General features: G+C 37.4%; 1 protein-coding gene across 1 annotated transcript in view; it reads left to right on the forward strand.

Annotated features, from left to right (window-relative positions):
- The first annotated feature begins 466 nt into the window (after window positions 1–466).
- The window catches only part of LOC140136159 (uncharacterized), a 224185-nt gene continuing 200130 nt past the window's right edge, over window positions 467–24521 (forward strand). Inside the window, exon 1 of the mRNA XM_072157865.1 lies at window positions 467–665. The gene's annotated coding sequence lies outside the window, so the exon portion shown is untranslated. The remainder of the gene's footprint in view (window positions 666–24521) is intronic.

Below are 24521 nucleotides of genomic sequence, written 5' to 3' on the forward strand. Positions count from 1 at the left end.
TTGACATAGGTATCTTGATTGTTTGAATAGCGTACTGTTATGTGATACATGACCGAGTTGATAGAGTTTGGCACTGCAATTCGTTGATAACTACTGGCAGCGTATAATTAGAATGTTATGCAGTTGTGATTCATCTAAGGGTTTTTTTTGTGTGTGTGGAGGCCAGTAAACTACCATCTGCTTTCAGGGATCATATCTCACATTTGATTAAAGTTGGGCTTGTTAGCTTGTACGGTTAAAGTGTACTAATCTTTCAACGTGTAATCATTGATTAACACACAGGAACGAATTATTGGTTCCTCTGGAGAAAAGGAAAGTAAACGTTGACCACAGAGTGGCTTCAATGGTGATCAAACCGGAATTGTAACATAATACCCTTAAGGAGACAAACATAGATTACATGTTTCAATGTCAGGAGGGAAGTCTACATAGTAATCGTCGAGATGTTTACTGCTTGTGATTTTGTGGAAAATTCCAGGGGAAATTCCCTTAAGAGGATGAAAGATACCAATGAGATGAATCCGGGACATCGGAGAGTCATGGTAACGCAAAGTTTATGCTTAGATACCAAGAGGAGTCCGTCGCTAAAGTCCTTGGCCTCGTCAAACAAGAGGAATTCGGCAGTCATGAAAGTGTTGCGGAGAACATCCACTTTCAAAAAAATGGTACGATTCTTTCAGTATTTCTTTAAAATTCATTTATAAAACATAAACAACCCATTTATACCGTTTTCCTTAATGATTTTATGAATTGTACAACAATATTCAAAATGATATGCAGTTCAGCGTAATTTGACATTTGATTTTCCTGTTGTTGTTTTTTTTTTTTTTTTTGTATATAGTCTTTAACAATAGACACGTATAAATGACGCACAAGAATTAAAGTACCGTAGATAGTTGCCTTATTGTTAATCCATATTTTGCCTACGATATATAAATTACTTTTTTATCTCTCAGAGATAACCTTGATTAACTAAGAAGAGTCTTCCTACCCCATGAACAAGAAGTCCCATGCAATCAAGCTTGAATTAGGGATTACGTGTTAAGCAGCTGTTTAATTTACGTATTAAAAATATTCCATTTGATACGTAGTTTACCAGTAGGCCTATGTACTATGAAATTAGGCATAAACTGAAGAATTCACTTTACTTTACCTAAACCTGAGATCTACAATCCCAGTCAAAATGGTTGGATCACATTTAGCATGTGCTTTGTCATGTTTGTCATTGACCCCCTTTCCCCTATCAAGGTTGAATCCTTGAATTTCGTTTTTGATGTTGTGGAAGTACCCACCATTGACTGGGGGATATGGGGGAGGCGTTGGGGATACATGTATGTATTGGTTCAAGTTTAAGTTCAAGTTCAAGTTCAATTTTATTAAATACATTCAGGCCTTTGGCACAAGTTGTTTTTAAAATATAACATTGTTTAAGGTCTATGTTAGAAATCTACATGGTTCATAAGTGAATTCCATGGTGATTATGAGGTCATTTGAATCTTCAAAAACACCCTGGGTGATCCAACACATTTTGTCCTGGATTGTAGTATTTACCATTTTGTGTTACTAAAATATACGTATAGACTGCTCCTTTGATTGACTCTATGGAACAACTTACAGGGTGATTTAAAATGAACTGTACCCAACTTAACCCATTTTTCATATATATTCGCGGAGATTGTACATATCAAAAAACTATCATAGAAAGCAGTGATAAGTGTTCTGTAGTAAAAAATTTTGAATTTTGATAATAAGTGGTTTCATTCAGATGATATCGCATTTTCAATTTATCATCCCATTGTTAGACCAACACATGGAACTAAGTTTATCCGTGTTCTCTACCGCAGTAACCAAATTGGTGTGTTTTATAAAAATGTAGTTGTCTTCAAAACCATTTGTGGTAAAGACATGCTTTTTCACCAATAATAGGAAACATACTATCCTGTTACAACTTACAAACACAAATTATTTTAATGTCGCTAAATATTTTATTTTAATATTTGAATTTGGGTACAGTTCATTTTAAATCACCCTGTATATAATCAAACATCATAAAGACATTAGTGATTTGCTGAAACAGGAAATCTAAAAGATCATCACAAATCAGATGTTTGTAATTATGTAAGGCGAATGACTGTGATACCACTTTTCCCTGCAATTATACTTAAAACAGCCTAATAAGGATGAATCACGTTTAGATCAGTTTGGGGGATTCGACCGTACGGACATTTGAATGGAGTTCATGTTGATCAGCACTGCTGTTTTATTCCTTTATGCCAATTTGGGGAATGAACCAAAATAGCTTATGTTAATTTTATAGAAAAATTTAGATAAAAAAATCGTTATCATATAAAGTTGGGAAAGTTCATCAACTTCCAAAATTCGTCAAAAATGTCACTTACAATATCTTGCACTCTACAAATTGCCCAAATTGGATGTTTTATCAATTAGGAAAGGAATTTATGTAATATGTGTTTTTTAAGATTAATTGACTTAAGGTTAGCAGCTATTTTCAACTGTTATGATTTGGTAGTTTACAGCATCTTGCGAATGGTAGTGAACAAGAACATGTCAATGTCATACAAACCCATATGTTTTAATTCCATTCAGATGTTTGTCTCTTGTTTTAGAGTATGATTCAAGAGGAAAACAACATGATTTCCCCTGCAGTAATTATTAAGGTTAGCAACTATTTTAAACTGTTGCAATTTTTGTAGTTTACAGCATCTTGCGAATGGTAGTGAACTTTGGCTAAAATTGCATTAATCATTTCATAACGAGTTTGTAGAAGACTTCAAATATCACAGTTATACTTTTGTAGGTCCTGTGGTTCTTGAGTTATGTGGTAAAGAGGGCTGAAACAACAATACCTTTGTAAAACGTACAGGACCCATTAACCACATAAATCAAGCAAGTTTTTAAAGTATATGATTTGTAGAATGAACTTTTGTAAAACATCAAAGTGTATTTTTTCAATATATATAATAATTATACATAATTATAGATTTTTCTTTGGTTGCTTCGACCAACAATACCTAGTCTACCCTTAAGCGACAACCTAGAGTGGTGTATTTATAGCCTAATACTGTCCTCTCATTTTAATTGTCAAATTTGAAATTTCAAATTCCTGTGATCTGTTTTATCTGCTTAATTTTAAGGTCAATTGATTTTGTTGACAATTTTTATATAAGAGTGATGCATTTGTAGCTAATCATCTGCAAAAAGTATATAATTGTAATTTTAATATCAAATGTGACACAGTTCAAATTCCTGTGATCTGTTTTATGAACTTTTTCTTTGCTAAATTTATCACTCACATGTCCAGATACGTGCATTACTAATACACGTGAAAAACAAAATTATATTAATATCGTTTCCTTAACAGCATATAATAATCATAATTGAAGGTCATATCATGCCAAAATGTTGATAAACAAGATTTCATTTAAAAACTCAAACATAATTATTTGGTAAATATTTCCCCTTGACTAATTTTCATCGGAGGCTTGCCTAAGGTATTTCGTATCCTGTACATAGATAGACAAATGCAAAGGATTGTTGAAATTGAGCCGGATAATTGCCTTACATAAGCTTACTTTCCTTTCGTCTACCTAGAACTGGCGTGGTGGTAATTGACATGTCAACTTTTGCCAAGTTTTGACTTGATTCTGAGGTTTTTAGGAAATCAAAGAATTTCTTCTTTAACTATCGGAAATGCTATAGTATTTTATAGCATGATATTTCTATAATGAATATGTTGTTTCATGGTTACACACATTTGTGGCTGTTAAATTTCATGATAAAATGCGTTTCATATGGTAGGATTTCTATTTTGTGGTAATTGTGTAAAGTACCTTTGTATTATTACGTCATCAAAACCTGAGACTACTATACCTAGGAACTTTTGAGCAATCAGGGGAATCGAGACCCTTCCCCAACCACTTTTGAAGACCAGTTCATGGCTGGAGAGATGGTAGTAATATATAGATCCAAGATGGCTGCCGTTTCAATTCGGTTCAAGAATATCTTCTTTAACTATCGGAAATGCTATAGTATTTAACAGCATGATATTGGGTCTCTACTTTGAACCACACACTGAACCAAGACATATAATGCTAATTTGGTGTTTTTAATCAGTACCCACATATCGCACCGATGCCTGTCGTTTCGTAACAAAGGCTCAACATTCTATAGCTCTGATTCTATAGTTGGAACACTTATGTAAAAATAAGTTTGTTTTAAACCGTATTTTAGTTATACTTGACATACTGAAATTTAGCTTTCTTTGGTGTGAACCGTTTCATACTACTACAGCCCTCCCCTTTCCCACCAATCAATGTTGGATGTACCTAGGGGTGCATGATTAAAAAAACAACTACCAACATGACCAATATTGATCCGTGGGAATGGGGGCATATTTGAAGTACCCATGTTGAAGTGTTCCATCAATTATGACCAGGATTGTAGGTTGTTTCGTATTCTTGTATTATTTAAATTGAGGAAGTTACTTCTACCAAATAACATTTACAAGGGCATATTCCAATAACTTGTACAAGCTTATGTGTTAGTTATGGTTATTCAATAGGTAAACCAATGTCTTCATAATTGCTACAGCCAATTTTAGAATTTCTTATTTGACGCGCGATCTGTGCTAGTCCTTTTCTGATGGCTATTTCTCTTACATGCATCTCCTTCTGGAATACAAACACGTTCCCGCCCTCTGAACACCCCATAACCAGTACACTTATACAAATCACGCCTTAAATTTATACACATAATCATAATCACGCATAACTCGCAAACGCAAAATTGGAATCAACTGAAATTTTGGGAATATGCCTAAGCTTTTTCGTGGATATCTTCTGAAAATGTCATAAACAGAGGATGCTAGGATAACGGAATACTCCTTTTAATAAAACGATAAGAACACGGACAAAGTTCAAATTTAAGGCTGTAAATAAAGAAAGGTTTTAGGATTACGCAGCTGTAATACAGTCAAAGTGCTCAGCGTATTAGAGTACACTTATTCACGCAATACAAACAAAATTGTCACAACATGCTTGTATTCTTGATGTTGACTTACTAAATCTGTGAACAATGAGTGTGCCACCTGTTGCGTCCTTGAGTCATGCAAGCTATATATACAGCTTGAAGTTTGTACATGAAAGTGAGAGTTCATAAGAGCATGCCGGGACCCCAGGTACAAAGCCCTTATTTAAAAAAAAAAAAAAAGGAGTAGTAGGTGTACGTATGTGTTTAACGACAAACGAGGACACGCACATGACATTTTACATTTAAACCGTGGATCACTCTGCAGTGGAGGACCATCCTCGGTTTCAGAGGTCTTGCAAACGACCACAATTGCATGTATAATGCATTTGCGAGATACGCCCTCTATTGTAAAATTGCATCTCATACGCACACAAAATGGCGAAAATCAGATCAGTTAATCAACCGTGGACAAAAATCTTTGTCATGAATTTAGGGAAATTGCTGTATTTCCCAAACAACATAAAAGTGAACAAGGTTCCTGATAGGAACTGAAATATATCTAGTGAATACTTTGATTTCTACTGGATCTGTGGCAGAACTTTTATTTAATTTGAATTTGAACGATCCTGATGAATCTCGTCAATAACAATATTAAACATCTCTTCATACAATGCTAAATTTAAAAAGTAGTACTTCAAACTTGTATAGCTTGCATGATTCAGGGACGCGACAGGTGGCACATTCATTGTTTACAGCTTTAGCAAGTCAACATCGAGAATACAATTTTGTGTACTCTAATACGCTGAACAATTACACTGTATCAGGGTACTTTTGATTATGGGAAGGGCGGCTGGAATTACGTCACGATTTAAGAACATGTTTCTTAGGACTGGATAATTGCTTTTTTCGGTAAACCCCATCATTCTTTGAGGTAAAAACATTGATTTTTTAAAATGTTCACGATTCCAAATTACTAAATTTATTTATAGTACTTTACAAACTATTCATTGGTGCTGTCCAATATGACGGTGATTTTGGAGATATCTACGCATCACATTTAAACATCTTCCTGATTTATCTGGAATATGTTTGTCAACTATTCTTTGTCCATGGTCGAAGGTAACCATAGACCATGAAGACTATCCGGTGGAAACCTTAACAAACAAGGACAACAAAAGGATTGGGTTTTAGCTATTTTTCATTTGGCAAAACAGGATAACGGTATTTTCTGGAATATGGAGTAGTACACGCTTAATTAATGTCATGGGCCGTGGCCACGCGTGGGGTGTGTATTCACCACAGAATTAAAACTGATTAATTCTGTGGTTTTTACTCATATTCAATTTAATAATTCTGAGATGATTTAGTTGAGCCATGTCGGCACCTTTGATACAGTGCATATTTTGGGGCATTGTCTGCCGGCCATACCTGCATGTGTCATTGCATGCAGCTGCCACCAATATTATTCATCTCCAATAACACTGAATCGAATTTCATAAACAAATAACCAAAGTACGAACCGCACAACGCTACAGGTGTATGGCACATTAGAGGTTCTAAAGGTTCTTTGAACCCGTTTTTGTTATTTAATCAAAGAACCAATTCAGCAGATCAGGTTTTACAGAACACTTTCAGAATATCACAGAACCTTCGGAAAATGTCCGTATCTAGACTCTAGAAAGTTATGTTAAGCTAACAATGGTTCATAAAACATCTAAAAAGATTGGCAGAATGTATTTTTTAAACAGTTCTCTCAACATAGTGACTTACTTTATCACCACATCCGTAGGACTTCATTAGACAGGAGCGGTAAAGCTAATCATGTTAGCTCTGTATAAATGGTTCATAAAAAAGATTATTCAGAGCTTACATAACCTTTTTGGTTCCTTTAATTAGAGAATAAATTTGTTTGTCTTTACTATTCTTTATCTTGTCAAAGAAGGGTTTTTAAAAGGGTTCTGTGTAGGTTAGTGAAGGCACGTTTTTAAAACGTCAAAGAACAGAGAAAGCATATGGTGAATATGTTTTGGGCAGGAATAAGCACTACACAGCAAACACAAAATGTTTTAATAACATTAAATATGGGGTAATATTCAGGCCATGGAAACGTTTTAGAACGTTTTGTATGAAAACATACTACCAGAAACGACACACATATTATTGATAGGCTGGAAACAGGATTCTGGCATAGCCCATGCATTGGCACTAACGTATTGGCGAAGCTTGAACTTGAGGGTTCAGACAATTTCTTAAACCCATGTATGTTATTAAAACCCGTGTGATATGACAAAATATCACACGGGTCAGCGCGTAATCGCTATTTGAACCAATCGGAGACGCATATCAACGACGGGACTGATCGATTTTAAGCCCTAGGTAATTCCTTGCAAAAAGTAGAATTTAATTTGATAAAAATTTGCAATATTTGTGATAATTTTATTTGAAATAAAGTGTTTAAGAATGAGAATAAAGGTATTGTTTTTAGCCGCTGTCGTTCATCTATCGTCTCATATAACACGGGCGACATCATTATTTTTGGCGTAAAACAACTCGGCTTCGACTCGTTTTTTTACTTAAAATAATGATGTCGCCCGTGTTATATGAGACGATCGGTGCACTCCAGCGGCTAAAAACAATACCTTTATTCTCTAAGTCGAATGTTATCCTTTCTTGGGCAGCCACTTTCCTAGTAGTCTCGGGCTCAGACCACAATGTGGTTCAATCGCGAACAGGTTAGTTAGAAACAGGCTGTTAAGTAGACTACCACTTTCTGTAACCCAGATGGGGCTTGTGCAGAATGGCACAAAAGGACATTCAACTCAAAACATTAAAACAACAGATAGGCCTACTTAAAAATGGAAAAGGCCTGTTTGTTTTCACCGTGATTACGCATACCTCGGGTCTAAATAGTTTATCTAGAGCCAGATTTGAAGTTCATAAATATCCATTCAAGTGCAGTGACAAATGTTCTCATGCATTCAAGGAAGGATGATGTAATGTGCACTTATTTCTCAGTGACATTTTAAGGCTGTTATGTTAAGGGCAGTGTGTCTTAAGTACAACGATGCAGAAAACGGGGTCATGCCCGATGTATACTTCATATCGCGGTGACGAATGATCCGGTATTTTACGACCTTCACGTGATATTATTATATTTTATATACCTCATCTAAAGATTCCCGTCATCTGATTGGTTAAAAGAGCGGGCATAGTAACTATTCCCCGGGCATAGTTCTGCGTGTGCGTTGTTCCCAGCGTAAAATGATATTACGCACGCGTTAATATTTTCGCGCGTTATAATTACGCGGAAATCGCAGATTGTAATCTGTGCCGTTCGCATTGAAACTATTAATTTCTCTTCCCAAAATCGATGCTTTTAACCAACCAGATGACAAGAATCTTAAGATTTGGTATATACATGTAAAACAAATATTGACTGCTTTTTATTCGGGGAATGGTTAAAATTATAGGCCCGCGGTGATCTCAAAACCATGACTATGCCCTCGGCTACGCCTCGGGGCATAGTCATGGTTTTGAGATCACATTGGGCCTATAATTTAAACCATGCCCCGAATAAAAAGCAGTCAATATTTGTATACTAATCTTTGCACTTCAAAATTATTTTGACCATTTCATAAAAAGAAATGATATGATATTACTCATTGTGAACAATCTTGTCTCACAGCACATCCTTTTTAAAGGGATTTTTATCAACTCATCTTTAGTTATTATTTTGAGTTCATCGTAATAAGACAGCATGATTTTTCTTTGACTTGTTTATTAGGCCTAGTTCTTGTTGTTATTTAAAGGCGGGCATATATTCCATCCATGCCAACAGAGGATGTCCTCGGTTACGGAAGCCATCATGGGGCATAATAAAGCACGTAAAAAGCCATTATATCCCCAACGGCAAAAGCGGTCATAAGACCATGACCGTGTCCTCGCTTGGATAGTAAAAAGTCTAAAACGTCCACGGTAAGGCGGGAAATTATTGTGTGATTTGAGTGTACAGGGTGAGTCAAAAAAAGTGCAATAGAGCAAAGAATCGATAATTACGTAAGAATTACTTTGAACGTTCCAATTATTGAAAGTTTATATAAATGCCACACTCAATAGGCACCTTCTGTGAAAAACTGAAGTCAATCACATCTACCGTTTAATTTTTATGAATCCTTTTGCTACGATACCCAATTTCATTATTTGTCCACGAAGTACCATGTATTTTGAATGAGAGCACACAATGCACGATCAACGCACCAGCTCTGAAACTGACTTTAACTTAAATAAGGTTGATTTTCGCGTTATTTTCATTTCTTTTTCCTGTTCAAAGTCCTTCATACCTCACTCGACTCCAACTCCAGTTTTTTTAATCCCAGTATGTCCAACTTACTGGATATTTTATAATTCGCTCCACCTCAATTTACGCGCATTTCATTTCGACATTTGAAAAAATCCGCTTGCAAATGTGTATGTTTTTGATAGAGAATAAACATCTTTAAAGTAAAGGTAAAATGAAAATAACAACAAATAATGTTTCTTTTCCTTAAACAAGACCAAGGACAATAACAATTTGGGTGCTCCATTTTATTTCAATGCCAATGAGGTTAAGAAAATAGCAGTTGTTCCAAATCTACCTTACACAGAGTGGGCTGTCTTTCAAATTTCAGATGTTTCTTGGACAAACATTGAAACTGGGTATCGCTATAAAATGTGTCATAAAAACAAAACGGTAAATGCTAATTCCTTGGTTTTTTCACACAAGGTCACTAATGGATATATTATTCATAAAATGTTTTAAAACCTGTAAGGTTCAAATCGGTTCTTAAAATAAAATGGATTCTTTTCTCTATTGCACTTTTTTTGACTCACCCTGTATAATTTATGTGTATTCTATGTGTATTTACGTTATGCCATAATTATTATGATTTTATAGTATCACTAACATAGCATACCGTAAACGTTCGCCTAATGGCGCTATAGAGTTCATGGAAATGAGAGAGCGCCATCCCTGTAAAAGCCGACTATTATCACTGATCATTAAGGGTACGTGTAGTTAAAGGGTGAAACCTATCGACACATACAATTATGAACAAGATCGAACAAACTTGTTCATGATAATGCGGTAGTCATTCACCTGATACGTTGTGGCCCAGTGAGCAGAGCATTAGACTATAGTGCGAGGATAAAGATAACTTGATGGTTCGAATCTCATGCAGTAATTTCTGACAGATTATGATGTCTGTCAATGTTTTTTTTTTCTGATTTGAGGAAATTTTATTCTCTATTTTCTTGATTTTATCTTTAACATTGTTTATATATTTTTATTATTTTATCTTTTATGTGTCTTTTTTCATGATTCTTTGTTTTTATCGTTTCATTTTAGAGTAGGCCTAACTCAATCCATTCAATCAAATGTTGTAATGAACCTATTTGATTGTATAGGCATTTGTTATGTGTGTGAGACGAACTGTCGCGTGCGACAAATCTTTAAATTCGCGCGAGTGTCCTTGCCTATGCATCAGTGGTCATAAGAGGTATATCATTTTATTCGAAAGGGGGGGTCCCAAATATACGGGGGTCATAAAGTCTTGGAAAGAATAATAGGAGGGGGTCATAAAATGTTTTATGACCAAAATGTAGGTAGTCACACGATGACCACAGAAAGTGTGTTATTTTATTCAAAAAGACTGATTTCAATACAATTTTGGGGTTTGAGATCATAACATTTTTGTTGCCGAAATAGGGGGTGCGCAATTTTATTGACGCAGACTTTTTGTAAATTTGGGACCCCCTTCCGAAAAAATGATAGCCCTCTAAGAGGATTCAAAAGATAACCTCTGCCCCAATAATCCCTAGCTATATTTGTTTGAAACTGTTCCACGGAGAATGTATCATAATAGGCTCAGTCTTCAAATGATATAAATAAAATTTGAATGAGTGAACGAACAAAATCATACCACGACCAACTGAATAGAGGCTGTGCATATGACGTATCATCCCGTAAATATGGCGGACTACTCAAATGCATTCAACAGAAGCATGATTGCATCTACCGCGACAGTTCGTCTCACACACATAACAAAATGCACTACGATCAAATAGGTTGATGACATTTGATTGAATGGACTGCATTGCGCCATGATTACAGGGAAAAACCGGTTCAAATCCTTTGTTTGGAGCCAATCGATAAACGCAAGGCCTCTATAGCTATCATTGAATACTGGCTAGGATTCCACAACACAATGAGAACATGTTATAAGGCGCTTTGGAAGGCACACAATACCCCAATGGCTTTCCATATTATGTGCACTCAGCAACTATTCAATATCGAAGCCCGGTATCGAAGTTACGTAATGTTACTGAAGCTGTGTTCACACATGCACTTATTACCGGTAATATTTTATCTAGGCTTATGTCCGATCGAATTAAATATTTCCGCTAATCCCTTAGTGCGTCCACATTTGTCGGCAATAGCGCTATACGCTGGCGAAGTTACGTAATAATCGGATTAACTACCATAGCAATAGGTGAATCATGCTGATTAGTTGCACCTGTAAGATTAGTATCTTTGAAAAGACCGGTATTGTATTCAATATATGATTGCAGACATACAGGTGATGAGTGCAACCTGCTTGTAGTACAGCGCGAAATGTTCAAAATTGTTTTCACCTATTGCTATGGTAATTAATCCGATAAATGACGTAACTTCGCCAGCGTATGCCCGACGTCTTATGTCCGTTAAAGCCTATTACCGGTCATAAATCTCTTCTTTCTACATGAGCATCATCAGAAAATTTATCCCGATTTTAAATGTTTTCACGGAAATTTCACTTTCAATAAACGCCCCTCTTTTGAACAAATTACAGACAATGCGGTAGGTATGTCATGTAAGAAAATGCAAATTCAAAAGTTCCAAAATTAAGACCAATTTTGTATTTATGTAGGTTCTATTATTATTATTATTATTATTATTATTATTATTATTATTATTATTATTATTATTATTTTTTAGTTTGACAAAGTAGTCCCATTTTACAGTAGACTTAGCTCTATATCGCATTTTATACATGTAGGCCCTACTATGGTGGACATCTTTGAAAAAATGACAAAAATAAAAAAAATTACACTGACTCCCATCATCATGCTATTTTTTCTTGGTGGGGGGTCCCAAATTTACAAAAAGTCGGCTTCAATAAAATTGCGACCTCCCCTATTTCGGCAGCAAATATTTTAGGACCACCCCCACCGTTTACACCACCCCCCCAAAAAAACAGGCATCAGTCTTTTTGAATAAAATAAACACACTATCTGTAGTCATGCTGTGTTGTGACTCCCTACATTTTGGTCATCAAAAATATTTTATGACACCCCCTATTTTTCTTTCCGTATATATTTGGGACCCCCTAATCATCTTATAAAATGCAATTGCATGCCTTTCTGTTATCATGCTTATGGCTTAATAAATTTCATCTCCATCTACATCCAGGGCCATACTGCCCCCCCCCACTGAACCCTCTGGGGTTAACATTTGCTACCCCCCGAAACTCGTGTAGGTTATCCCAATAAGGATGGTCAATTGCTCCTGCGCCTGAATTTTTCACCCGATCATGGAGGGTGCGATGGAGAGTTTTCAGTGCCTTTATCACTACAGGTATCTGCTCCCCGACCGTATCGGGACCCCCCCGCCCTCTTGTCATGTAATAGCGTGGCTATCTCCTCTCAAAGCTTTTTTTTATCCCAGAAATACTTTCCGTGTCTCTCCAAATTTTGAGTATAGCCAATGTTTCCTTGTCATTCCAATTGACCCCTCTATGGAAACGGGAAATCACAAGCAGCAAATAAAAAAAGAAGCTAAAAGGGAAATGTAAGAAAGAACAGATTTTAATGTTAACACAAAAATTTGCGTACCTGAAATTTTCAGTCGACACTTCGACTTTCATCAGCAGACTGGCAACCCAATTCAGAGGTCAGCGACCTTTCGGACACTTGACCCCAAAATCGGGTCGTACACTCTTGGTAGCTTGTATCGGCCCCCGTCTCTGTTCAGCGATGGCTGGTTCACTCTGATATAGATGGCCTCCTTCACACCACGCTCAAAATATCTGGGTTCCTTGTCCAGAATTTGAACTTTGTCCAAGTCTATATGATGGCCGGGAGACTCGATGTGAATATGTTGGGAGACCTCAGACGAGGTGGAGCTGGGGCGACGGTGTTCCAAAAATCTAGTGCGAAGTGATCTTTCTGTCTCGCCGATATAAGATTCGGAACACTGACCCTTACGGGTTTGTCCTTGGCATGGAATAAAATAAACCGGCCCAGCTATGTCCTTCTTCTCGGTTATGTCTTTTGGGAAACAAGCAGTTGTCTTAGCGTTTGGGTAGGCTTGAAACTCGCTCTTATCCCGTAGGTGCCAAAAGTTCTCCTAAGCGCCTCAGATGTACCTTTTATATAAGGCAAAACCACTTGTCCCTTTGTCTCAGTGTTAGTCTCACGATTGACTTTTTCTGTGTCTTTCTTGTCTTTCTTTGGTTTAACCGCTCTGTCAAAAGCCATCTATATCAGAGTGAACCAGCCATCGCTGAACAGAGACGGGGGCCGATACAAGCTACCAAGAGTGTACGACCCGATTTTGGGGTCAAGTGTCCGAAAGGTCGCTGACCTCTGAATTGGGTTGCCAGTCTGCTGATGAAAGTCGAAGTGTCGACTGAAAATTCCAGGTACGCAAATTTTTGTGTTGAGATCAAAGGTTTAAACCTCTAAATTATGTTTACTACCAACACAGATGAACTTTCATTCTAATGTAAGAAATGATTACGGCAAGGATTGCCTAAATACGATCAGACATTTAGAAAAAACGGGCAAAAAGATCGCTCGGTATCGGAACCATCTCCGGTTTAGTTTACATTGTAAACATCAAGAAATAACACCAGTGAGTCTCCGTTTGTCAAGCACTGTCAAAGGAACTAAAGCAGAAAACATCCTAAGAAAGGCGGAACGATCATTGTTGAACGTAAGGATTGGCCAAATCGTGCACAAATTGGACAATTTAAACAGTGAAAAAGATCGCATTGAAAATATTGTTGATACCGCGAAAGGGCTTCCCGATGACGTCATAGCGGAAGTGAAATCACGCTGTGAGCGTGCGCAGTTGAAGGAACACGAGCTGTCGAAAGTCAGACAACAACAAAAATTTGCTCGACTCGAGGAAAGGAAACAGGCGGAAAATACTTCGAAAAAGGGAAATAACATCGCTTCGGAATGCATTTCTAAGTGGGTCAAGAACTGCTCTAATAGGTTGCTCAACGATCCAGAGCTGTCTGTGTTGGTAAAAGGTTTAAACTTCGCCGTAACACCCGCGAAATTGCCCATTGTTGATTTTATCACATCTACGGAATCAGCGCGTCGCGCATTACCGGAAGGTAAGGCTTGTGAACTCAGGGCTAAAGTAGTTAATCTTTTGAACAGACCCAAGGCAAATAATATCGAGTCAAACCTTTCTAAAGAGGAGAGAAAAGCACTCGAAGATCTCAAAAAGGATAAAGACATACGTATCCTACCTGCTGACAAAGGCAGGTTAGTTGTTGTGTTAAACACAGAGGATTGCCAAAACAAGTGTGAAAAATTGCTCAGTGACACTAACACCTATAAGAACCTTGGTACTAGGGATCCGACCAACAAATATAAAAAGGAACTAATATCTGTTCTTCAAGATTTGGAAAACGAGGGTGGTATAAACCGGGTTGAATACAGGAAACTCTATCCGACCACCGAGACCCCCCTAAGTTTTATGGTCTTCCCAAAATACATAAGAAAGACACGCCTCTCAGACCAATAGTTAGCAGCATTGGAACTATCACCTACAATTGTGCTAAACTACTCGCGGACATCCTTTCTCCCTTGGTTGGTAGAACGAGTCATCATGTCGCAAATTCTCAGGATTTCGCGGATTGCATTAAGGATGAGCGCATAGAGGAGAATGAGGAATTACGATCCTACGATGTTACGGCATTATTCACCTCGGTACCTGTAGACAAAGCACTGACTATTATACAAGCTCGGTTGGAAAGCGATAACACGCTCAGTGAAAGAACTCGCCTATCAGCTACGCAAGTCACTAAGCTTCTGGACGTGTGTTTACGTTGTACTTACTTCGTGTATAATGGAGTGTTCTATCAACAAATCCATGGGGCGGCGATGGGGTCCCCAGTGTCACCAATCGTCTGCAATTTGTACATGGAAGATCTTGAACAAAAAGCAATAAAATCAGCACCCCACCCACCATTGTGGTGGTATCGTTATGTGGATGATACGCACACAAAATTAAAGAAACAGTATGCCCAGGAGTTCACAGACCATCTCAACTCTTTGGACACTGATATCAAGTTCACGACAGAAGGTGAAGAAGATGGCGCCCTCGCGTTTTTAGACACTCACACTGTAATCAAAGAAGACAGGAGTCTTAAGATCAAGATCTACCGTAAGCCCACTCATACGGACCAATATTTGAATTTTCAATCTAATCACCCTGTCCAACACAAACTTGGTGTCATTCAAACTTTATATCACCGAGCGGATTGCATCGTCACAAATCCTGTAGACAAGGAGGAGGAGAAGTCGCACATCAACGCTGCGCTTGAAAATTGCGGCTATCCCAATTGGGCTTTTGACAGAGCGGTTAAACCAAAGAAAGACAAGAAAGACACAGAAAAAGTCAATCGTGAGACTAACACTGAGACAAAGGGACAAGTGGTTTTGCCTTATATAAAAGGTACATCTGAGGCGCTTAGGAGAACTTTTGGCACCTACGGGATAAGAGCGAGTTTCAAGCCTACCCAAACGCTAAGACAACTGCTTGTTTCCCCAAAAGACATAACCGAGAAGAAGGACATAGCTGGGCCGGTTTATTTTATTCCATGCCAAGGACAAACCCGTAAGGGTCAGTGTTCCGAATCTTATATCGGCGAGACAGAAAGATCACTTCGCACTAGATTTTTGGAACACCGTCGCCCCAGCTCCACCTCGTCTGAGGTCTCCCAACATATTCACATCGAGTCTCCCGGCCATCATATAGACTTGGACAAAGTTCAAATTCTGGACAAGGAACCCAGATATTTTGAGCGTGGTGTGAAGGAGGCCATCTATATCAGAGTGAACCAGCCATCGCTGAACAGAGACGGGGGCCGATACAAGCTACCAAGAGTGTACGACCCGATTTTGGGGTCAAGTGTCCGAAAGGTCGCTGACCTCTGAATTGGGTTGCCAGTCTGCCGATGAAAGTCGAAGTGTCGACTGAAAATTCCAGGTACGCAAATTTTTGTGTTGAGATCAAAGGTTTAAACCTCTAAATTATGTTTACTACCAACACAGATGAACTTTCATTCTAAAGATTTTAATGTTCATTTTCAATGATTCTACCTGTTCAGTAATTCTTCCTGTTATAGTGAACGCTCCCATTTACTCATCTAACGGTGATGTCCGAAAAAATAATCGCATCCCCAGGCCTTGCCGTTTGAGGCGAGCGATCGCTCTCGCTCGCCGCCGCTCGCCCAAACTCGATTTTTAGTGAGCGATTTTCCACTCGCCATAGACACTAAATATCACTCGCTGCGAATCTCCCAAAATCAGCCACTGAATCAGCCATTTCAGTATTTAATCGATGCTGTACTCCCTCCAAGCGTAGCAAGTGAAAAATGTTAGCGCGCTTAGCGCGCATTTCAACATAAATGTACATAATACCGTGTCAAGACAGAAACTCTACTTGATTATTTCCTAAATAAGTGATATTTGTGAAAATTCGACCACTCGCCTACAATCATGCTAGCGAGTGATTAACCACTCGCCTTTAAAATCTAAACGGCAAGGCCTGCATCCCGCTAGTTTATATTAATATTTGCAGCTGCAGCCATATATTACTCTGCTTAAAATTTTCCGCGAGTGATATAGGCCTACTCACAATTATATCCGACAGCCCAATAGTGCTGCGTGTCCACACGTAATTACTATTACCGGACGTAACGTTTCGATCGGTCTTAACAGCTCTTAACTCTGGTCATCTTCAGCCTTAAATTGTCGGATTTAAAGCACATTACGTCGGATATAGTAATTTTTTTATATCCGACGCTCATTCACACTGCCACTTATATCCGATACTATTACCGACGTAATTTAAGTCCGGTAATAGTCCGACTGTGTGAACACGACGAGTCGGCAATAGCTCTATGTCCGACTTGTTTATATCCGAGCTATTACCGGTCATAACTAACCGGAAATGGTCAGCAGAGCTAATGTCTCCTTCTCTTGCCAGTTCATTCCTCTATTGCGTTTGATATTCGCACCTGCATCCATGATGATTTTGTTTTATCTCTCACTGGTCACACTATTTATACTCTGCTTCAAATCAGTTGCGCGAGTGATTTAATTTAACCCGGAAGTGTTCTTCACGCTGAATCACGCAGAAAGGTGAAAGGTCACAGTTATATCCGACAGCCCAAAAGCGCTGTTCAGTGTTCACACGTAATTACTATTACCGATCGTAACGTTTCGATCGGTCTTAACAGCTCTTAACCCTGGTCATCTTCGGATTTAAATTGTCGGATTTAAACCACATTACGTCGGATATAGTTATATCCGACGCTCATTCACACTGCCACTTATACCCGATACTATTACCGACGTAATTTAAGTCCGGTATTAAGTGGTTTAAGTCCGACTGTGTGAACAAGGCTTAAGTCAACGGGATCACGCGCTTAAGTAATGAACCACGATCGAAACAATCAGTACACAAAAAAGGCATACCAAAATAGCGTGATCGTAATGATCGCCATACAAACAGTGCTTGGTTCCGATACCATCACGGAGTTACGTAACTACTTCGGGGTCTGATAGTTATGATCAATGGTCTGATCTACTTGGGTTCGATCCTTTTAAGAATGCATAATCCATTTATAATGCATAAATGAATAAAGTAATGTAGTTACACAATTTGAAACATTGAGGCCGTTCTAGTTTATAAAAGGTCATTTAACTGTTAAATGTAGTGGAATATATCACGCATTGATAGGTAGCAGGTGGAGCAAATTTTGTCAGCGGCTTTTGTTGCCGTTTGTTCGCAGTGCCTATTTATCTATAAAAAAATTTAATTAAAATTAAATTTAAAAAAAAAATCACAATATTCGTTCGTAAAATGGGGGGAAAATCCAAAAACATTTCTTGACCCTTCTTCACATAAAAGTGGGGGCAGAAATCAAGATTCGAACAAGTACCATTTACCATTCAAGGCGCACCCTCTACCGACTGAGCTAACGGGTCAGACTATAGAAGGGTGTAATTTTGAACTGAAGAATATTAAAAAAATATGAAGAAATTACAATGTTATAAAAAAATTTACCAAAATGAGTTAGGTATAACGTATGAATCGATTTACAAATTAAGTCCAATGGCACTTTGAGAAAGAATACCTGAAGAAACCCCAAAACATTTGCTGCTCTAGCAACTAACCTAGTGACCTAAAGTATTGGGTCATGTCACGATATTTTTTTCTGAGGCATTATGTCCAGGTTGCTCAATTTAACATACACGTATCCTTAATGATGTTGAGATTTTACAAGGACGGCGCTCTCACATTTCTAAGAATCCAAAAGCGCCATTAGGCGAACGTTTACGGTATTTTAGTATCCGTTCAAGAATCGATTTCTGTCAAATACGGATGCCGGCCATAGAAACGTGAAACGCTATATCAGATATTGCGTGTATGTATACCAACCTATTGCGGGGGTTCAGAACCAGGAAGCCGTAACTCACTATGACCAGCTCTCACAAAATGAGCATTAAGTTGGCTCCTTGCTTTGGTCTTCAAAAATCAACATTTCCTCCCAATGTCTTTTGTTTTCTATTGAATTTTGTCATAATGGAATGTATCTTCTATAATGCCCTGGCGACTTTATGCTTATTTTGTGGGAGCAGGTGATTGTGAGTTGAGGATTTCTGACTCTGAACTCTCGATGTTAATAAACCTGTTTTACCATGAACTTTAACTGAAGAATCGCTGCAATGCAATCGTGAATCGTTCAAGAAATGTAGGATAAAAAAGGATGTTATATTAAATGCAGATCTTGATTTCCATCTTCGCTGAGTGCCCGTGAGGGATCAAAACGATGACTCGGGGATAACAAAATAAATGTCAGAGGAATAAGGAAGTGCTTAAATTAAAACCAGGAATAGCTTGGAAATTATGAATGAGCTCAAATGTTCCTAATGTGCTTTTAGAAAGCACTCTGGGGTTTGGGTTGAAAAACCGCTATAGTATCAAGGAAGTCATGCATGAACTTCATATTTTTTACGTTTTATTTGAAAGGCGTCATAATGTTATTGCAATATCAGAGTCAGCCATAGATTAATAACACATAGATTGGAATGTTTCATGCCTGTGCTCTCAAATCATACTTGAAATCAGCTGACGCGGGTACGGCGCTCAGACTTGGCGACATCGCTCATCTTACGCGCGAAGTTTCTTTTGTGTACGCTCGCGGTTGCGCTATTTTTGAGTTCACTCACGCATACCTGACATAGCGTCGACCCCCATAGGCAACATTCCGCCGTATGAAGTCAGCCATTGTTGAATTTAATCACGACCACCATAATAATTATGTTATCAATAATTAATATAAGCACATTTCAAGTATACTCATAGTTGGCAATAGAGGTTGTGCCTGAAATTATTGATTGGCTCCAAACAAAGGATTTGAACTGACGTCCTTCACCGTAATCATGGCGCAGTGCAGTCCATTCAATCAAATGTTGTCATCAACCTATTTGATCGTGATGCATTTGTTATGTGTGTGAGACTAACTGTCGTGGTAGATTGCAATCATGCTTTTGTTGAATGCATTTGAGTAGTCCGCCATATTTACGGTATGATACGTCATATACACAACCTCTATATTAAAATCCAAAATGTACATACATGTACATTGAATAAATCAAAAGCATATAAGGTCCTACGTAAATGAAACTGGTTCGCTTCAAGTTCAGTAGTGACGTAGGTGCGCATTTCGCACTAGCAGTATCAAGTCGTGCCTGTAATTAATTTAATCGCATAGAACGCACACTCACGCGTACAAGGGCGGTTTGTCGGCACACTTGAAGCGCAACCGCGAAAAAGCATTGACGTCACTACCGGACTTAAAGTGAACTGACGAAAAAGCTGGGTGTATTTATATGGCTGGCTAAAATGTATTACTCGCACTATGAGAGACGTGAGAAATCGTGAGAATAATTTAGGAAAATAAGCAACTGAGTCTGTATTTCCTGGAGAATGAAATACGGATTGCTCCTTCGAGCCCCTTATAAAACCAATGTGATGTATTGTGAATTACAATCCTACTATCACTTCCGAACATCGAATCTTCTTGTCACAACAAATGAAAACAGATCCGTCTGCACAATTCTGTAGATGTATAAAAATGCACTATTTTATTTTATGGCACCATCCCAGCATACAATACATTTTTAAAACGTTTGAAAAGGGTTATATTTGGGATTTTTGGTTTTGGTAAAAATGTTTTAATAACATTAAATGTCGGGTAATATAAAGGTCAAGAAAACATTTTAAAACGTTTTGTATGAAAACACACTTAGAAAAATATTTTTAAAATGTTTTCAAAATATTATCGTAAGATATTTTTTGCAAACATTTTTGTCAAATATTTGGTCAACGCGTTGCAGTAAGTTATCACAAAACGTTTTTGAATGTTATGAAAACGTTTTATACCCTTATAGCCTTTATATAACCCGACATTTAAACGTTTTCTTGTCTAACCTTTGGCGAATGATGTCAAAAATGTTTTGTGTTTGCTGGGATGTTTATAACTGTGCTTCTTGATCACAGAATCCGTTTTCTTTACCAATTATACTCGTATTTTATCTTTACCATAGTATGTTTAAAACATTTCGTATTTCAAAACTGATAGCCCAGATTTTATTGATGTTAATTTATAAGAATAATATGCCGAAAGTATATCCTATGAATATGAAGAAGTATAGTGCAATACGTTGCTGTTTTAGTTTACCAATTCAAAGTGGACAAATATTCAACTAAAGGGCGTGGTCTCAAAGTTTTGATGGGCCAAGACATAAACTTATCGCTGGAACCAAATGGTTCCGCAAGCTTTGATTACACTGATTCAGGAAGTTATGTCGAGATTGGCCAAGAAGCCGTCTGTTTAATGTCAGATTGCAAATGTTTCAAACCTTGACATAAATATTCCGCGACTTCTGGTAGGTTACATGTTGTTTACTACCTTCTGCTAGTCAGTGTCAATGTTACATAACAGAACTGAATGAACTTGAACAACATACTTTTGTGAACAACATAATATCGAACTTTATTTAGATAAATAATGACGTTGACAACTTTTAATCCAAGTACACAAATTATTCATACCTCAAAATGTTCCGATATCTCTCATCTTTTATTAGCGAGCGCGAGACTGTGAATGTGTGGTGTGCATCATCAGGTCGTGACCTCTTTGACCTTGGACTTGATCACAGTGTCGTAGACTCCGGGAAGTTTGTACCTGCCCCGTCTTTGTTAAGAGATGGGTAAATGACTCGACTCAACTTTAGGCCAATTTAAACCCTGCACCGGGTCTTGACTTTCATGAAATCATTTGGTCATCCTTAAAGGTCTAACATCGTTGGCCAGGCCAACTGTCCAGGTTTGAGCAGTAACCATAGTACCAGCAATTACTTAATGTTTATACTAGGCTTTGGGCAGGTAACCTTTTCCTTACATATCACAATCATGACAATGTTCTTTTAGACTGGTCAGGACCTAGGCGAGTTGGACACTTTTGGTATCGTGGATTATGTTTGCTATAAAATGTTGAGCTTGTGTAACACTTTATGAATAAATCCAGATGAGTCTTAAAGGGCCCTTGGCTATTTGTGGAATTTCATGTGGGCAGACTCCAATTTTGGGCAAAAAGTAAAAACCATAGTAAGAAAAATCTTAGTGCGGCTCATACAGTTCAAAAGGCAGGATACCAAGGATAAGTTTTGTGCATGAAAAACCTTGCTTTACGTGTTCAAATCTCTTGTTCGAATCATTGCATCACCCAATCATGCATCAAACGACGTTTTGCGACGCTTTTTATTAAAACTCTAGACATTTACTCTTGATCATGAACTGATTTTGAAAAACGTAGTCACACGTTTCTTATTATTCATATAAAGTTTAATGAACTCCGTTTTTCAGTCCTTACACATGCTCAAAAGATAATTGATTGATTAAAACGTTGATATTTAATTTGCTGAATCATGGTTTTAAAAAATCACAATATTGTGGACTGTGTCAGAACATGGTCAGACCAGCAATGGCAGCAGAGCTCAGCAGCATTGATCGACTGACATCCTATCGACATTTTGTGTTTTATTTCATAAGTTTTGTCAAATATCTAGGCCACTTGAAAGTCTTTTTTAAATAGGTCATCATTTATAGAAGCTTACTCATCGTGCTTAAAGCGCCAGATATGATGTTTTATTGTAAATTTTACGACTTTTGGTTAAATTTAGAACGGGAAAGACAGATAATTTTACATGGCATATAATAATTATTAAAAGAAGAGAAAATTGAGTGACTTGTAAAAGTAAAATGCAGCAATCTGTTGACTGTTGTTATGTTTGAGCAGTTATATTTTGGATTGAATAATAGTATAAACCATACAAAAGTCGTTCTTAAGCTGTTTTACTCCCCCAATACTTTAAATACAAACCCCAGACCCTTTTGCTAAGGTCTGTACCTCAAGCCAACAGAGCCCCTCAGGAAAATGAACTTTTAATATACAGCAATATTGTGTTATTCACTTTCATTTTTACTTAGTAAAATCAAATTTATGTTATGGTAGCCATTTTAAGAATCAAGCCCATTAGCATTTAAAAACGCAAATGTATCTCGCCTTTAAGATTTGTACTCAAAGCTGCGGAAAGTGTTATAGTTAACAGAGCGATAAGTTTATGTCTTAGCTCATCAAAACTTTGAGACCACGCCCTTTAGTTGAATATTTGTCCACTTTGAATTGGTAAACTAAAACAGCAACGTATTGCACTATACTTCTTCATATTCATAGGATATACTTTACCTATAAATATACTTCCATGTAATCAGTTGCATTAGTTTCACTCATGCCTTTAATCTTGTATGTTATTAAGAAACTTATCACCAGATCAGACAGGCCTATGTCTATATCCGATACCCATGTTTCATATAACATTATTAATGCACGAAACATGTTTAAAGGGTAGAATTTTATTTTGGTCCATAAGCTGTCAAATGATTTATTTATCAGCAAAGTTAAATTATTCTTGACTTTCGTTAGTGTATACATTTCCTTATCAATTACAGTAAGGGTTATGCTAGATGCCCATAGTTTTTCGAACAAAACCTCTACTACTGTATTGCAGGAGAAAGTTTGTAAATATTTTAAACATCTAAAATACACTAGGATCTACAAAATGCTCATCTATCAGGGCACAGTTCTTTAACGCCAATACAGTTGCACATTCATTGAATGACCTTTTCAAAATTTGAGTACAAAAACACATACTCAGCAACTAGAGGTCAATTTTGCACTATGATTGTTTAATTGAGGTTATTGAACTATGCCACTGGAATGAGGCCATTGTGGTCCATAGTGATATGTCAGAGTGTATATTTTACTTATTAAAGCCATATTATAACATTTGCGGAGGAGGACGCCCTCACTGATTTTTTAAAATTCATTTTTTACACGATTATATTGTACTTTATTAAACCAATATACCCTGCAAAAATCAAGACTCTATGTGCTGTAGTTTTGTCAAAATCCGAGATTTTGAATAAAACGACGGAACCGGCGTTTTATTATTACGATGGAATTATTAGTCGAACGCATACACGATATAACACACAGTACGTACACGGCGTGCGAGACGGTGATCTACACAACAAAGGGTCGTACCATAACATGACCGATGGAGTGGTACGTATTGGCGACATATGCGCTGGTAGTAAATTACAATTTTCTTTGCTTTGCCGTAGGATATATCTGACAGTAAAAACTAACATTTTATGGCAAAGAAATGCTATTCTATTTTGTATGAAAATGTTATAATATGGCTTTAAGTTGCTTTTGGTTTCCGTCGCACTCTTCTGTTTAACAGACAATAGAAATGTAAAACAACTTGTTTAAGCTATTTGTCTGCGTGTATACGTCTTGTTCATTTCCTCTCTTGTTTCATCTTCTTCGTTCTCCTCCTCTAACCCGTTTTATTCTTCCTGTTCTACCTCCTCCTCCTCCTTTCCATCTCCTTCCTTCAACGTTTCCTTCTCTTCCTCTCCTTCTTATTTTCTTCGTCGTCATCTCCAACTCATTTTACATATTTAACTTTAAATGTTCTATTCTTTCAAGATACCAGAACAATTGTAGTTGAAAATACCATTAGTTGCATAAATAACCACTGCCACCATTCCGTACGCATCAATTTCATTTGACTGT

Source organism: Amphiura filiformis, chromosome 16, assembly GCF_039555335.1.
Source record: "Amphiura filiformis chromosome 16, Afil_fr2py, whole genome shotgun sequence".
Classification (NCBI taxonomy): domain Eukaryota; kingdom Metazoa; phylum Echinodermata; class Ophiuroidea; order Amphilepidida; family Amphiuridae; genus Amphiura; species Amphiura filiformis.